This window comes from Tyto alba, unplaced genomic scaffold (assembly GCF_018691265.1).
Source record: "Tyto alba isolate M040663 unplaced genomic scaffold, T.alba_DEE_v4.0 Super-Scaffold_11, whole genome shotgun sequence".
In the NCBI taxonomy this organism is placed as follows: domain Eukaryota; kingdom Metazoa; phylum Chordata; class Aves; order Strigiformes; family Tytonidae; genus Tyto; species Tyto alba.
Genome location: NW_024881273.1, coordinates 10,993,074 through 11,007,601, shown reverse-complemented (window position 1 = coordinate 11,007,601; position 14,528 = coordinate 10,993,074). Strand labels below are relative to the sequence as shown.

The window sequence follows — 14,528 nt, the reverse complement described above, 5'->3', positions numbered from 1 at the left end:
GGACATTGACACTGCCGTTGAGTTTATTTGATTTGCAGACATACAGTGTAATTGGCATCCCCTAATGTGCCTTAAATTTTACTTAATAGAAAACTATCAAAATCTCTGGCTTCTGCACTCTTGTCTGCAGTTATATACCAGAGGGCAAAAGTTTCTGAGAAACATCTAATCTCAAGTGTTAAACCCCCAGGTAGCATAACCTCAGTTAACTGTGAAGAAGCTTCCTCAGTGTAAGTTTATTGTGAGATTGTGTATTACGTGGGTGTCACAGCTGTCCTTGAAGAATTGCACTGACCAGTGTGTTGAACTCTGCTCCATGTTAGAGAGCAAGCCCAGCAGTCCATGTGTCTATGTAGGAGCTGTGGAGTTAAGACCATGAGGGTCACTGTATTTGCCCTTCATCTGAGCTTCCTTTTCTGCACTGAATTGGCACAGCTCCATTAAGCAAAGGTAGGTTGTTCAATCTGCCTTCCTGCTTCTAGATGATCCTGATAATGAAATAATTGTTGAAGGCTTACTGTTTCACTTATGGTAAGATTGCACTGGAATAATATAAATTTTATGTAAGATGGTCTTAAAAACCCCAAGGTAGATAGTGATAAAGCTTGATTTTTAATTATTAAAAAAGGGCTTTTTTGTTGTTCAATTTATACAGGTGTCTTAATAAGACTGGGCAATGCTTTTATCCTGCTAGAAGTACCGGGCACGTATATTGCATTGTGTCTTGGGGATCTCCATGGGGGAAGGAAAGAGGAGGCCAAGGGGATCTGGTGTCACAACCAGATCTCAGTTGAGTAAGATCCTACACTGCTAAACAGAAAGACGTAAAGAGGCTGGAGAGGACCTGTGGTGTGGAGAAGACTGGAAGCTGTGGCACCAGGGATTTCCTGAACATCAAGTACCCGGCCAGAGCTTTGCCATAGGAGAAACAGCAGCTGAAGATTTCGGTAAGGAAACATAACAAGGAGAACAAAATAAGAGTCTGAGAAAAGTGAGCAGAAGAAAATATTTCTCAGCTACAAAATACTCAGTAACATTCCCAATCAACACTGGCTCAGTGCAGCCCAAAATCCTGTGACATTGGGAAGAGACAGCTCGGAGATTCCCTAGTCATTGACTGGGCTTTTAAATTTATTCTTTGCAGCCAGACAGTGCTCCTGTTGCCGGCTTGCGGGCACAACAGCCAACTCTCCCCCCCCGCCAATCAAAGGGGCGCTGCCGAAGCGGGGCTGCTCCTGCAACAAAAGTGTAGGAAGCTCATGGCTGCAGAGTAATGCAGACAAAGCACGAGTGAGAGGGAGACAAAAGGGATGGAGTCCCAGAAGATGTGATCCACCCCGTTAAAGGAACCGTCTGTAGCCTCTGCAGCTGTGTTTATGCTGCCTCACGCAATAGGCACCAGCCTCTCATCCCCCCAGGAGATTTTTACAGCATTAATTCACTCTGCATAAAACCCAGCCTGCAAGGCTCTTCTTCAGCAGCACCCTTTTCATCCCTCCAGCTCCCCCTGTTCCCAAGAGCCCTGTCCGCAGGGGCTGCACCCCTCCGGCTGACCTGCCAGTGCTCTCGACCAAATGTCACCTGTACCCAATGAAGCAGACACCGAAGTGCCACGAATGGATCCCAGGATTCTTATTTTCCTTCTCTACGTGATGATCCTTCATGAGCTGGTGAGTGGCTGGATGGAGTACCAGAAGCAGATAGCCAAGCCGAAGAAGCAGGCGGGTCCAGTTTGGTCTTCTAGGTAAGTTAATGCCTATTATGTTTCCAAATGTTGAATTGCTCAGCTTTGTTTTGATGGAGAAGATTGCCTTTTGTGTATGCACATCAGCCCTTATAGATGTGTGCATGTGTGTATCATCTGTCGTGTATAAATGCGCAGAGGTAGGATTAAGGACCGTTAATCTTTTGAGCCTGTATTGTCTGGACGTACTGTGCATTTGACACACTTGCAGATAAATATGCCTGTGATTTGTTTCTTTTTTTTTTTTTTTTTTGTGGAAATGTGCTGTAACTCAGCATATTTCCTGTGACTCAGGTTCCAAATCGACATACCTGGAAAAGAAATAAGTAGGTAGCACAAGGAGCTACGCTTCATGCGTGATATTCATCAATGAGGCACAAATCTCTAGAGACTCTTTGCAATCAGAGTATTTCATGTTAAATCACTAGCGTGCATGTCACTACCTCGCCGTCTCCTCCCACTCTCTGGGCTGTGCCCACTACACTAATCCTTTCCTTGTTTTCTGCCCAACAACAAAAATGAACTGGAGAAATAAGGACATTAAAGAAAAATGCTGTATGTCCTTAAAATTCAGATATGTTTCTGCAAGCATTGTTTACATCTTGCTCACTTGTAATAGTGTTTGGGGTAATGGTGGTCTTAGTATTGATGGGGTTTTACATAGAAAGATATCTTGACAGCTATCCATTGGTTGCATAATTAGAGACTCGCCCCCTGTGACCCAAATTTCACCTCCTGCCAGATCTCAGCCAATGGCACACCAACATCTCCTAGCTTTGGACCTGAAAAGATGCTTGTGACCCAGTTTGCTCTAGGTCTGACAGTTGCAGTATGAGTGCGCAGAGCTCACAGCTCACTCCTTATCCTAATCCTCTGACATGCAGCAATCCCAGCCGCAATTACAGCCCCGCTGTACTTAGTGCTGCACATGCACACCCCAGGGGTGTCTCTGTAGACGAGAGCACCAAGCGAAAGCCGAGGTGCAAGGATGCACCCATGGCTTCCTGAAAAGCAGTAGCCAGCAGATACCGGTCTCTTTGTCTGCAGTTCAGGGATAAATTCACTGGATGAATTTCCAGACCAGCAAAGTTGAACTGCACCTTGCACTGTCTAGTTGTACAAGTAAAATGATTAGCACTGGGAACGCAGCCATGGGTGGAGACAGTGCAGAAATATAGCTTGAAAGTGATGAGGCTGGATTATAATTGAGGTCAGAGGCAGATTTCCTTGCTGTCTTGAAGGAGTGCAGGGAGGCATTGGACAAGAACTTGCACTGAGGTCTGAGGTACCCCAACGCTATCAAAAAGATGCAGTGCAGAAAACCTAATGGAATAATTTTATTTACTAGAGGCCACCAAGCAACTTGCATCAAACAGCCAGGGTAATGCCATAGGACTGTTTGGTTTTTTTTTTTTAAGAGATCCTAAGGGAATTAGGTACCCCATCAAAACCAAAAATCCCTAGAGGCTGCCATCTAACCCAGCCTCATTTGGGGAGATGAGACCAAGCTGGATGATTAGTGCAGGGCCCCACACCCTGGGGACATCTCAGCCGTCTCCATCTGAGCGGGACACGCAGCCCACCCTGCCCACTGTCACAGGAGGCTTTGCCCAGCCTGTGCCTGCCCTAAAACCTGCTCTTGCTGCTCCTGCAGCTGACACCAGCCAGTCTGGGAAAGCAAAGGCACCAGGCCTGTGTGTGTCACATGGATTGTTCACAGATTGCACTATTAACAGAGGAAACTCTGCGGCCTGGAGAACTGGAAAATTACAGGATGAATCGGGGTCCTCTTAGTGGAATTAAGATTGTTCTGCACGGGCACCCTGATTCCGGTGTAGCCTGGGTTCATACACCCCTGCTGCAATAATGCTGAAGCTTTCTTGAGTGATGAGCTCTCGAGGCCAGGTTTCCCAGTGCTCAGAGAGCATAGCTGGAGCCAGATATTCGCCCTTCAGTATAGGCTTGGGCTTAGAAAATGCTCAGAAACGGTTGTGACATCTGTAGCATGGTTCTCCAAAGAGTTCAAGCCACAGCTCAGCAGTACAAGAAATCTTCCTCATGCCTTGCGTCAGGTCAGGAGCACCACAGCACAAGGCCAGCTCAAAAGTGAGGTTCACACCAGTTGGTTTAATGCTGGAGGAGATACCATCTGTCCATGGCAGCCTGGCCTGAGAATCACCTGTCCTGTCACAGCTGATGCGGCACCAGAATGAGAGCATAAAGCAAGCAGCAATATTGGCTTTGATGTAATTGACAGAAAGTGACTGTACGCCCACACCTGCACCAGATTGAACGTATGGATCTGGGGCACCCAGCTGAGCCCAGCCCTGGTGTCAGCGGCGGTGGAGCGTGACGGCTGCTCCCGCTGCGCACCCAGCCATCGAACCGCCTCTCGCTGCTGGGTACCAGCTCCAGCTGGGAGGAACGAGAGCGAGGGGCTGGTGCCATCTGAGATCCCAGGATTATTGACTTTCAGGAAGGATTTGCAGACATTGCCAAGGAAGACACCCGAATCCTTCCTGTAAGAGTTTAAACCTGAGGTAACAGCAAGGCAGACCTCCTTGGAAAGAGATGGATATAAGGCCACCTTGCTTCCCAGCACAGCCTGGAACTGGGCCAGTGCTGTGGAGGTGAAGTTTCATCTCTTGCCACAGGGCCTGAGCTGCCACCTCCCTAGCCTGTTTGTCACAAGTAATTAACTTGAAAAACAATTAGGAAATGAAGTTATAAAGCAGCAAGCTAATTAGGACATGAGAAAACTGTCTCTTGACTGTAGCCTCAGCACAGGCAGGGATTTCAGGGCTCTTCCTCCTTTTGTGGATGTTGAATAGTAACAAGCTGTGTTGTAAAGCAGCTTTTTCTCACATTCACAGCTTTTCCCCAGCTCTGTCTTCCTCCGCTCCTGGAGTGGCTGGCGGCTCCCCCACTCCCTGCCTCCATTCATCAGCCACTTCTGCCATCCCACATCACTTCTGCTCTCCACCAGCCTTTCCTCACTGTCCCCCTCCACTGCGTACGGGCACAGGGGGAAATGATATCTGGATGATTTTCATTGGCAAAGCCAGTGGAGATCTCAGGAGGAATGTCTCTGAGCAGGATCTAGAAAGAGGAGAGGTCTCTCATCTCTAGCCCCAGAGTTCACCATGGCATCATCCTTTTGGCAGGGATGGGGAGGGGACGCACTTCACCCCATATGAATTTCACCACAAATTCCTACAAACACTGATGTGCCCCACATCACCCTCTGCACTGGCAGGAGAATGTGCGTGTTCACTGGGCCAGTCTTTTGCAATCTTTGGAAAAGCTAGATATAAAAACAAGTAGTGGTGTTAACCGGGAGGAAGAAAAGAAAAACCCGAGACACAGAGCCTAGGAAGAGCAGAAATACCCAGGGCAAGTGGGCCTGAGCATTAAGTCACCCCAGAAATGCCATAGGTGAACACAGCCCTGCTGTTCTGCAGCCAGGCCAGCTCTGCTAGTCTGTCCTGGGCATCCCTGCACGTGGCGTGGCTGATCGTGGTGTGGTTGGTTCATGGCATAGTTGGTTCACACCCTGGACAACCCCCTGAGAGAATGTGGACTGTAACAAGGGTGGCAAAAGCCCAGAGAAGTGCTGGGTGTGCATGATGCTGGGTTTAGTGGTTTTAAGGAAAACTGCTCGAAGGTGTTTGAAGTGGAAGTTTCAAAGAGCCGAGGGGTTTGGTTTCAGTGACCCATCTGGGCAGAGGGGATGGTCCTCAGGGCTCTGACAGGCCCTTTGTGGGGTCCTGAGCTCACATTTGTGCACTTGTAGTTTAGCAGCTGTTTCCAAGACTTCCCGTAGCTGGGACAGTGAGGGTCCCCATCGCCACTTCAGGTGCATAGGAGAGGCTCACCCCTGGGTTTCTGCCATCCAGACACCTTGAGCATCAGGGGCTGCAGCAGGATCCAGCACTGGCCCTTCTTTTGGCAGCAGCAGTGAGCCCTGTTCTGCTGACCAACATTCCCTGTCCTTTTAGGAGCGCCCACTCGATGAAGGAGATGTGCCCCAGCTCTGACCCACACCAGTAATGATGTCTCACTTTGTTCTTCACTAGCAACACCACCAGATCAAACCACTCCAGCTTCTCCAGGCCTCTGGTCCACTCTGTGCGCAGGGAGAGGTACAGGGACTGGAGGAAACCAGGGAGGATCATCCGGAAAGCGTGAGGATGAATCTGTTGGGGAGCGTGGGGAGAGATTACTGAGCCAGAGGCAACCATCCCTCATAAGGTCTGCACCAACTTACCACCTCTCAGCAGCAGCCGGCATGAGAGCATCCTCCAGGCACCGTGATCTGCAACCTGCAGCTCTCTCCTTTGCACTGAGCCTGGCATGACCGAGAAGGAACGAGCTCCTTCCTCCTGGGAACCCGTCCCTGCGTGGTGAGGAGCCAGGGTGGAGACACCTCAGCCAACAGCGGGATCGCCGGAGGTGGGATGAGGCTTTTGCCACCCAACAGAGTGAAGTGACTTTTGTTTCTTCGTTCCAAAGGGTCTGGTAGATGGAGAGTAGATTTTTGGGGGGAAGAATTAGATTTGCTCCTGCATGGGCAACCCTGGGAAGCCTCCAAATGGTTTCAGTCTCCTCTCCTTCCACCTCAGGGCTGCGTGGTTGGTAAGCAGCGTTTCCCAAAGTGACTGGAAAGTCATTGGTGTTCACTTTGCCGCCACTCCCAGGAGAACTTGCCTCCACTGGGGCACCCAGAAGTCATGACACTTTGGAAATGCTGGCTCCGCGTTAAGTCTCATTCACTGGGAGTTGGTAATTTTTTTTCTGCTTTTTTTCACCCTTGTTAAATGAGGTACTCTGGGGTGGAAGGGGAAAGAGCCCTGAACCAGTGACTCAGAATTATGCCGCCAATTGCAATTTACTGCAATGACCTTGTAATTAGATTTCTTCAGAGCATTCCCAGCAGTCGAACTAAATGTAAGAGCAACTTTCTAATCAGCAGATAGATGGGAAAGGAATACAATATTGCTCTTTTATTAGAGTCTGTAATTTAGGCATAAAATTATATTTTTAGAGGCAAAAGTCACTTGTCGAATCCTGGCACCACACATAGCAGTTGTATGCAGGCTGGGAATTGCTGAGCACCGGAGGGATTCTGACACTGAGCTCCTAACAGCAAATGTCCATGGCCGAACTGCCTGCCTTATTTGCTGAACATAATGTTTGGCTCGAACGCAGCCTGTTTTTCTCATTGCCAACCATTTATAAACCTGACTCAGGCTCACAGATGCATTATCCAGAAGTAGATAGGGAAGGGAGTTGGAATAGATTATGCATTCATTATCCAGAAGTAGCCACCAGATACATTTGCACATTTGTCTGCTGCTCAGTTGTTTGCAAATTGTTCCTGTCAGTTGACACTGTGTTTGTTCAGTCACCCACGGCAGGAGTCACCTGGCCCAAGGTAGAGCTCTGCACCTGAGCGAGACATCCAGACCCCTGTGTGGCAAAGAGGGGCACATGAGGGGCTGTGAGGCATCTCCTCCAAAGTTAAACATCAAAAGAAAGCTGGCTGAACGTGCTCTTGAAGTGTCCAAGCAGGCAGGCTGGATAAGTGACTCGGATGTAGACCTCTACTGTTAGGGGAGATGAAGTCCATGCCTTGTGTTCAGATGATTTAAAAAAGGAGATAGAAGTAGCAGTTAACATTTTCTGCACATTTCAAAGCATAAACTCTCTGCAAAGATGTGCCTCAGCTCTGTGACACTGTGGCTATTTCCTGAGGCGTCCACTGCCTATCCCAGTACATGCAGGTACATCCAAAAGTAACAGAGCAACAAATGGAGAAGGTGTCAGGAGGAAAAATATTCAGAAAGTGTTTCTGGGTGGTGGGGAAATATGCTTTCCCAGAGTTGAGCCTGCCCTGGTCTTACAGTGGATGTGCAGCTGCAGATATTCTCTCTACTCTTCTGCTACAGTAAGTGTGAACTTTCTGGGAGCACTTGCTATGCAAAAAGTGTTTAAATTAATTACTGAAGTGGTGCACTGCACAATCTGGGCTCCCAGTCTCAGTGGGACAGGCACACCTGAGCAGGGACAGATGGACCTGAATGGGGCAGGCAGATGTCCTGACTGCTGCACCCCTAAGGAATGGTGAAGGGACAGGAGTGTCTTGCTCTGCTGATCACATGCTGGATTTATCCTTGTAAATATTATGTTTACTTCCAATAAACTGTTTTACATATATGGTGTTTAGGTTGTCTCCATTCTCACTCAGGCTTTGCATCTCTACTGGTTTTGGCTTTCCCAGCCTGGAAGCCAGCAAAGGTGGTGGCTGGAAGCTACCCCAGAGGGACAGTTGGTGGTATGGGGTGATCCAGTATGGCTGAAAGCATCTCAGATGCTGAATTTATAGCACAGATATTTGTTCTCATGTCCTTTATGCAGAGGAACACATGACTGCAAACCGGAGTCTTGTTTCGGATGGTTGTAGGCTTTGCTTTGTTGTTTTTTGGTTTTGTTTTGTTTTTTTTTTTTTGCAAACACTCAGGTTACTCCTCAGCTTTGTTGGAGAAATTCTTGCCCAAGAAATGCACCTCATGGTGGGAACCAGTATGGTGGAGAGCCTGAGGTCCATCAGACTTCAGTGATGTGGACCCCCCGAGACCCGAGGGAGCGATACAACCCAATGGCCTGAGTCCAGACCCCCACGGGGGCTCACCTTCACGTTGGTATTTGCACAACTAACTGGGCTGACTGAAGGTCCAGGCAAACAAAGATGCAGTCAAGGGCGGCCAGCTTGCATCTCTCTGCTGAGGGTTTGGGTCTGATTCTGCACTCCCACCCCGCTGTTCCCCCATAGCAGCCTTGGACACACGTTTACGCACCGGGCAGGGGAGGTGGGTGACTCTTCAGTGACGAATGGCTGAGCTGCAGCATCACGATACACAAAGAACGACTCCGAACAGGAACTCCCGAGAAGACAGACCATGTACTGTAGCCAGCAACGTGTCTGATACAAAACCAGCTCAGCCGCTGCACTGAGCCATGCTCTTTATTATTAAAAAAAAATTACACCCTACCTAAAAAAAGAAATGGACACTGCACTTGCTGTAAGCCCTGGTGCAGCCCCTCGCCCCAGGCTGCAATGAGCAGCGCTTCTCCTCGGGTGCTGCACCGTGCAGCGGAGGGAAGTCACCTTGTATGGCTTCAGATGGTGTCAGATGAAGTCCCGGGGCGGGAGGCTGTGGGGGCTGTTGGCTCAGCTCTAAATAGACTCTGTGGGCTGTAGGCTGTACGTTAATCCACACTTTTCTAAGAAAACTTCCCTTTTGGCTTGAAATGGTTTAGAGAAGTTTCCAACCCTTCATCAGTGAGGTAGTGAGAGCCCCGCTCACCCCAGTGCTGGCCGCTAGCAGGAACGTTCAGGGAGGTTTTGAAGCACTGATTTTTGACTATCTGTGGAGTAACCTTCCTGCCCGGACTGTTTCCATCCGGTCCCAAGGAGTTCATTGGGATAGAGCATCAGGATTTCACCCTCTGGGCTTTTAATCTCATCAATGGATGTTATCCTGCCTTACAAAGCAAAGGGTTTGTACAAGTTAGAGCTGGTGGCAGTGAGTTTCATGAGTTGGGCTTGGACCAGACGACTGCTGGAGTCAACATGCCAGAGACCATCTTCTGAATATCTCAGCAAAACCCTCTGGGGTCTTTCTTTTTCTTGGAAGAAAAGCAGGGAGACAGTTTCAGAAATTCACATTTTCTGACCTACAGTATGATGCCCCCCTGCCCCCCATGGTCGTCACCGGTGGAGCAGATGCTGACCTGCAGCCCGTGGAGGAGCCCACACCAGGACAGGCGTCTGTGCTTAAAGGAAGCCGGGACTCTGAGGGCAGCCTGTGCTGTTGTAGTTTGACTCTGGGAGCAACACGTGGGGGTGACCCACACAGGAGCGGCTGGGGAAGGGCTGCAGCCCGTGGTAGTGACCCACGCTGGAGCAGGGGAAGAATGGAAGGAGACCTCCCCCCGAGGAGGAATGAGTGTTGGAGTGTGAGGGACCGACCGCAACTCCCATCCCCTGTCCCCCTGCGCTGCTGACAGAGAGGAGGTGGAGAGATCAGGAGCAAAGCTGAGCCTGGAAAGTAAGGAGGGAGTGGGGGGAAGTCATTTTTAAGGTGTGGTGATATTTCTCACTGTCCAACTCTGTTAAGTGGTGGTGTTGTTAGTGTTTAAATTATATTGATGTTCTTTTTCTTCCCCAATTGCATCTGTCTGTTTCTCATGACCATAGCAGATGACCCATCCCTCTCTGTCCTTATCTGGATTCCTGAGCCTGTTGCTTTATTTTTTCTCCTCATTCCTGAGGGAGAAAGGGGGAGTGAGCGGCTGCATGGTGCTCAGTTGCCCTCCGGCGGCTCAAACCACGACACCCTGCTGCTGCGGTCGCCAGCCTGCTGGCACTCTGGCAGTCTGGGGGGGGCAGTGTCACCTCAGCCCTGCTGAACTCTGCACCCCTCTATGACACCTGCCGTGTCTGGACCCCTCTCCCTGGTGCTCGGCGGGGTCAGGCTACGTGCTGCTCATCAACGCAACCACTTCAATTGCATCCTTGACTTGCAGGGACTGTGCTCCACTCACCAGCACCTCCTAGACCTTCCCCTGGTGAGAGCAACCCCAGAGGCTCCTGCTTTTGGAGGATTTTGAGCAAAAGCCAGCTGTTCTGATAAATCAGCTGCTGCTTTTCCTGACTGCAGTTCTCCAACCTGCTGCAGTTTCACTACCAAGCTTTCCTCTCCACCATACAACCGGGGGGTCACCAGAGCCTCTTCCTGCACATCAGCTCTTCTCTCAGCAAGTCTGAAGGAGCTCAGGTGCTTCTGTCACTGCCACCAGCTGCACCGTGGCCTGACCCTCGTGGGAGGACAGAGTAAGTCTCCCCTGTGGCTGCATACAAGGTTTTATTCATATTCGGTTTTAACAGGAATCAGTTCCTAAAGACGAAACCCTCCACAGGTGCTGTTTGGGTTTGCTTTTTTTTTACATAAAGAGTAAGCAAAATCCCTGTAGTGCTCAGAGGTGCAGGACTGGATGCTGGTCCTGATTCCTCCCCTTCACATCCAGATTAACTCTAATCCTACTGCTGTTTTCCAGGTAAATGTGTGGCTAATGGCTTGTGTGAGTCACATTCAAGTTAAATGAAAATTAACTTTTTTTTTCCTGCTTTGCTTTATGTTAAAGCAGATTTAAAATTTTTGAGTAAACCTTATGTGTTTTCTTCTTACCACTCAAAAGTTCTCCTCTCACTCAGAGTACAGATCCTTGGTCTCTTTCATTAAGAAATTATTGCATATATTAAAATTTGCTTTCTACAGAGTGGGCATCAAATCCAGGCCATGGCTAGCATGGGGAAAATGGAACCCATGACCTTGTGAATATTTGTCACCCTGAGAGCTGAGCTGGTTGTTGATGCTGCAGCAGTTCAACTTTGGGTAGAAAATAAAGGATCTATTTGTTGCCAGTGTGTCTGCTCTCTGCAATAGGGTGGGATTTCTGCAGCTTTGTGGGTGATGATACCAAAAGGCAGCAACAAAATATTATTGGTGTGTCCTTAATTTGGAAAGGTTCACTTTTTGGGAAAAGTAGTGAAAGACAGAGGAAAGCAAATGGTTGATGTCTGCCATAGACCTCTCTGTATTAGAAGGCACTGTCTTTAGCTGATGGCTGAGCAAATAATAATCAGCCTTGCCCAGCCCCCTGGGTTAGAGCCCCATTTTTACCAAAATGGGAGTTAAAGGCTAGATTAAGGAAATGACACCTGGTTTCAACCAGGCTTTGGGAAGCCCTGGTGAGCACAAACTGGTTCTCGGCCCCTCCTGAGCTTTGCAAGCCATGTTCCTTCACCAGCTGCCGCATCCAGCCACACTGGAGCACACAGGAACATGCAGTCTAATTGTAAGTTTCTCTGGCTGACTGAAGCCAGGAGAGACCAAAGGTGCCTCTGTCTAAAAATGCATCGGCTGTAAAAATGCCTTCAAACCTGTTTTCTCCCCAGAGTCTGTCCCACATCCCTCGGGATGTGATGCAGAGCTTCGAGCTGTGACTGCAGCAGGGAAGGCTGAGAGCATCTTCCTGGAAATGGCTCATTACACAGAGTCATTATCCCAAAACGGCCCTGAGCATTTGGGGGAGATGCTGGGATGCCAAAGGCACCGTGGGCAATGAGCCGTATGAGAGCCAGGGTGCTTAAACATAATCAAAAGTGTGTGATTTCAGAATCATCCACAGATGGATGTGAGGCTCCCAAATGGTCAGGGAAATGATTTATCACCGGTGAGACACCAATGGGCTTAAAATCTGTGCCCCAGACAGGGACAGGCTCGGTGCCTGCAGGCAGAGCTCGGTGCTGCCATGATGCTCTCACGCCTCGCCCTGCCGTTGCTCCTGCCAACAGGAGCCTGGCACAGTTTTGGGTCACCCCATGGTTACATTTGTGCTCAATGGACAGAGCAGCTTTGGCGGCTGCTGTGCCCCCAGCCAGCCTCCCAGGTGTTGGTGCCACTGGTAATGAAGCGCTACCTAAAGGGCTTGAGCTGGCATGGGTGGAAGGAGCAGCATCAGCCACCCGCCCTGTGGTCCTCCCTCTGGAGAGCCACCCAACTCACGCAGCGGAGAGGCTCCCTTCACCAGGCTGTGAATAAACAGCAGCACCTCGTAACCAGCGGTGAGTCCTGCTTGGTGGGACCGTGGAAGTTTGGGTATGGCAGCCAAAGGATGCGTGGGGAACGCTCTGTCTGCAGGGCTGGGAAATCTGGCAGCAGGAGAGGGAATAGGTCGGCAAGCCGCTTGCCAACTGTGCTGTAAAAAAAAAGGCTGAAATAATTGTAGTGTGGGTGATGCTGGGATCTTACTAGTGATTTTAAATGCAGAGGCTTTGGGAGCCAAGCAGTAACAGCATCATCTGTTTCATCTCCTCCCATCAGCAGTTAGTAGTGGTGAACATTTAAGCTGCTCCTGCAGTTCCTTTGTGGCCCTTTCTCTTTCCTTTGCAGCACAATCAGAGAAAGTCAAGCTGAGCATGGCAGGTTTGAGTCTGATTCCCGTGAGGTCATATATTTGCATGTGAAAAGCAAGATTTGGCCCCTTGCACCTGCCAGGTCTCCTCCTGTGGAGGCTAGGATAAATATCAGTCAACTTTTGGCCACAGATCTTCAGAACCAGGGATCATTTGAAAACCTGCCTCTTCTGCTTCAGCTACTGTTGCCTCTGATCCAGCTCAGCCCTAAGATAATAAGCTCGAGTTGTTTCAGTTCTCTCTTTTCCACCGCACCCCTTGCAGGTCAGCACAGAGGGTTCTCCTAAGTCCTTGGAGCTGCTGGCCTCCCTCATGTTCATGAACACCAGTGTGGACACCATGCTCCAGGGGCTGCACCCCACCATCCCTGCCCTGGGGACCCTTCTCCTGCTGGGCTGTGTCCTGTTGAACCGTATGAGCTTCTGGGTGTTCTGCTTCCACATCCAGCAGTGGGATTCAGGCATGATCCTGCAGTTCAGCCTGGTCCTGGGAGATGTCTTGTTCATTCCTGTTGCTCCACTCAGGATTTCCTACCTCACCCTCAGCAACCAGTGGCCATTTGGGCAGTTTCTCTGCCAGTTTGAAGCCTTCCTGCATGCACACATGTGTACAGCAGCATCTATTTCTTGATGCTCATCTGCATTCACTGGTACTTGTGATCATATGGGAGAAGAGCAAGTCTGTCTGGAAGAAGAGGAGCTTCTTCAGCAAGCTGTGTTTCTTCATCTGGCTCATCCTTTGTCCAAGGGCTGACTTTCTTCTTCCTCCACAAGACTTCAGCTATTGATGGCTCCACAAAATTCTGTAATATTCATTAGTTGTCTTCTGTTTACTTCTCCTACAACATGGTTTTGGTTGTGTTCTATTTCCTGTCCTTTGCCATTTCCTTGACTTGTAGACCTCTGTTGGGACCTGCCATTGCTGAAGTGGCAAAGAAAAGCTCCAGAGACAAGATGAAGAGCAGGTGTCTGCAGACGATAACAGCATCTCTGGTGATTTTTGCTAACTTCTTTGGCCCCCTGCACATCTGCAGGACCATTGGCATCACTGTGAAGTACTATGGCATGTCTTACAAGTTCTTGCATCAAGTAGAAGTTGTCTCCTATGTCAGCCGGGTGTTCACCATGGCAAACACCTGTCTGGAACTTCTGATTTATGTGTATGCTAATGGAAAATTTAAGAGGAGTTTTGCTGACTCCTTTTGCAAATACTGGGGCACCAAGTGAGTGTGAAAGATCTGGGAGCCACCCCAGAACTTCCTGGGAGATCCTGTGGGGTGGCTGCTGAAGATCCAGACCCCGAGCTTCCTACTATTCCTGTTCTGTCCCAGGTCCACAGAGCTACTGGTAGCAGTGCTGCAGGAGTTCCAGGGTTTGTCTGTGTTCCTTTAGTGTTGAACAACTGAGGGGTTGTTCGTGCAGGCAGGGACTCCCTGGGCTGTAAGGAAGTTCTGACTAGGCGCTGCTCCTGCCAGGACCCTGGGTAGCTGGATCTCCCAAACATGGACTTCTTTACACTGCTGAAGTGGCCATATCCCACTGGGAACAGGGGAGAAGTAGGGGAAGAATAAATCATGAGAAAGACCAGTGAAAACTACCATGACTTTCCTGACCATTAATATTTTGTGTTTTTTCTTCTCCATCAGAAGCACGGTCTGCATGAGCACTGAGCTGAGGAGTGTGTAGGTCTGAGTCCAGCCCCCCGGCACAGGGGAAAATAACCCACCTCCAGGCATCTGGTTGT

At 49.5% G+C, this 14,528-nt stretch overlaps 1 long non-coding RNA gene across 1 annotated transcript; it reads left to right on the top strand.

Moving 5' to 3' along the window:
* The first annotated feature begins 680 nt into the window (after positions 1–680).
* LOC122152771 lies at positions 681–7,958 on the top strand. The gene is made up of 2 exons (XR_006164807.1): positions 681–1,744; positions 5,821–7,958. It is a non-coding gene; the product is annotated as an uncharacterized LOC122152771 (long non-coding RNA).
* Positions 7,959–14,528: the final 6,570 nt, after the last annotated feature.